The following is a 3307-nucleotide window of genomic DNA, read 5'->3' on the forward strand; positions in this document are numbered from 1 at the left end:
CTTGACTAGTATTGCAACCGTAGGCGCTCTATAATCTTTGGTATAGAGCGCCCTCCACATTATCACCATTTTATGTAGTTTTATTAGCCCGTTGGTGGCGGTACATTATCTGGGTGGTGTCGGCACAGTGCGGTGGATGGCGGAAACTTTTGTCCAATCAGATTTCCGAAAACTACTCAAATTAATAAATGTTAGCATAAAAACTTACTTGGAATGGGGCAATGGGGAGCTGTTAATGTATAAAACGTTGTGAGAAATGGCTCTGAAGTAACTTACTTTTTGAGAAAGAAGTAATTTCTCACTAAAATAATTATTTGAATTGATTTCAAGACCTCACGCGTGTGAGGTCTCGAAATCAAGCGTCTGAAAAAGCACACAACTTCGTGTGACAAAGGTGCTTTTCTTCCATTATTATCTCGCCTTCAAGAAGGGGTTTGTTAGTATCTAATACTGAAACATCAAAAGTAACCAGAAAGGCAGAGTCAGGTATTTGGTACTTGACCTCATCAAGTTTTTGGAGAACGTCTTTTAGTTAGTATCCTTGATGAACGAAGGTTTGCGGCTGACTAAGGGTTTGAGAAGCTATCAAAACTCGGAAAAGCGCTCTGTGTGGCTTCCATTCCCAGATACAATGGGTCACCCGGGTTATAGCCAACTTCCCCTTGCGGACAAAAATCCCTAGCTAGGGCAGGAATACCCTACGAGATTGGGGGACATAATTCCATTTGATAAATTCACTGTGACAGTTTTCGGTGGGATGGGGAAATTAACACTAGATAATTAAATCTAGCGCCCCAATGTCTATTTGTGTCATTTTGCCGTCTAGTCTGAACGTTGACCGTAGACCAGTAGTGACTAAACAGAAAGGTACCGTACTTCGGTCGTCGTTGCATGTGTTCACGTGTGTGGTGTTATCATGTTGGGTATTATGTATACAGTATGCATGTAGATGTACATGTCCTTGCCAGTAAGTTTGTTGGTGTAGAATTATACTGCGTATCTCTGTGGGTGCGTTCGATAGTCTACCCCGGCCCGCGGTGCTCACTCTGGTGAGCCCCTGACAAGAGCTAACTAAACGAACGATCACTCACCACCCTCGTAGTGACGTCATGCACCTGGGGCCAGCCCCAAAGTGACCCCATCCACTCCACAAGCAGGGCACTGGGGCTGACCCGGGTGAGCCCCTGGAAACGACGTCAAAGGGGCAGACCGGGGATGACACAGGGAAGCTAAACGAACGAATCCTTTGTGATGTAGGTCAGAGGTGAATGTACACGCCGGTTTTGGAGGCAGGTCTCTTGCGTTATTCACGAGCCTCGACAGTCTACCCGCAGTACACTAATCTCCTTTGTTATTTATCTGCGGGGATATGCATCGTTTTTTCATGCGTGACCTCTATGTGATGTTAATTATTCAAAAGGGCTTCTGGAATTCGGTCATTTTCAGCCTTTTCGGATCAGTCTCAACCAAAATAATGTATAACCAGTAAATTGAAACGAAGAGCATATCTGTCGTTATGTATAAAAACAATCGGTGCAACTCAAATTTTAAAAAGAGAAATTTGTACGTAAAAAATGGCTTCAAAAACAGAGAAAACAAGTCACAAAAACACGGACAATTTTCATGTTATGAATGTCGGCAACAGTCCCCAATTTTCATATTCTACCTTTAAATGTTCAAAGCGAGACCGGATCATTCCCTAGTCCAGTCAGGATACAACGATTTTCACCGTTAATCCAAATCTCACATGACGAAAAAGTCAACTATTAGACAGACTGGTTTTCTTGAACGGGTGATTGGCTGACGATGACATCATCGACTGATATGGCAGCATGCTGTTTTTCGTTGGCATGGTGCCCCAACCACCCAGCCTAAATTAGTCAATAACAAAAGCGCCCGTCTATACATGGGCTGAATGAGGAATCAGTTCATTCAGCCCATAGACGGGCGCTTTTGTTGTTGACTTGTTCAGCCCATGGTATAGACGGGCGCTTTTGTTATTATAGCGTAACAAAATTTATTTCTTTTCAAAAATTTAGTTGGGCACCAGCTACAAGTTCACAACATTTCAAATTTAATTAAAATTTGGCTGGTATCAGTTTCTGCTATGCAATACTATTTTGTGCTAAGCAAATTTCTGTGCCTCTATGTGCCTACAGGCATTATGAAATTGGGTCCTGGCACGTCGGTACTGCTAGAACTATTTCGGTTTCAGCCGGACGATACCGAAATAGTTCTAGGACTGGCACGTTGGGAGCATGTACGCCGCGATCGCATTTCAAACTGCATCATGGCTATGCAGTAGTAGGCCTAGTTGGTGCCAGGAATGCTTTATTTACTTGTCACTGTCCCATCATATTCTGGGTTAGTTTTTTGTGTTATTCGTGACGATCTTTGGATGTACCTCTATCGTCGAAGGATTTGCCTGATCCGTATATGCCGATGTTTATAATTTATGGATAGACTGGATCCGTATGCTGCGCTGCGTCGTAGTAAAACGGTGAGCACCAGTCTACTTACAACATTGTGCGACGATGTCACGAAGATTTGACAGTTGCAACGGCTGGAAACACGTATACGCTGGCCTTTTACCGCGTTTGGGTTTTTTAATCATTTTTCGCTAATTACGTGACATTTTGAAGATTTTTTTTACAGCAACCATCTATCAATACATAATGTATGGTTCTACAGCCCTAAATTGCGTAAACGGTGAGCTGGTGTGTTCCTTTAACGGGCGCACCTAGCAAGTTTTCACTAGGACTCAATTTCATAGAGCTGCCGTAACGGTCGATTTTGTGCTTATTGGGCGCACCTAGCACATTTTTAGTTTCATAGCCTTGCTTAAAGCGGTAAGCAAACAAAAAAGGGTCCTTAAAAACTCTATTTTGCTTAAGCACCCTATTCACACAGCGAATAGTGCAACACCATTGCATACGTTGTTGGTATGCCGGTGTGGTGGTTTCAACTTTGCGCCGTGTTCAGTTTTCCGAATGACCAAATACGGTAACATGACGTCATGCGATGCCTGTGCACAGCAAGCGAAAGTGGTCAATTTTTAGTGGCGTATTGAGTCATCCGTGTTACTCCCTGATAGCTGTCATGGCGACGTCCACGAGTACAACGAGCGGCGAACGCGTGGATCGTAAGAGAGAATTTAGAAGACCAAACAAAATAATTATCCTGTACTTTACCAGTGGCACAAGCAGTGTGACCTGCTTAAAGTTGTACGCATGAATACGTGTAAAGATGGCGCAAGAGAATGTGACTAAACAGAAAAGAATCGTAATAGAAACAAGTTGGGGTCACT

Source organism: Asterias rubens, chromosome 21, assembly GCF_902459465.1.
Source record: "Asterias rubens chromosome 21, eAstRub1.3, whole genome shotgun sequence".
NCBI classification, from domain to species: Eukaryota; Metazoa; Echinodermata; class Asteroidea; order Forcipulatida; family Asteriidae; genus Asterias; species Asterias rubens.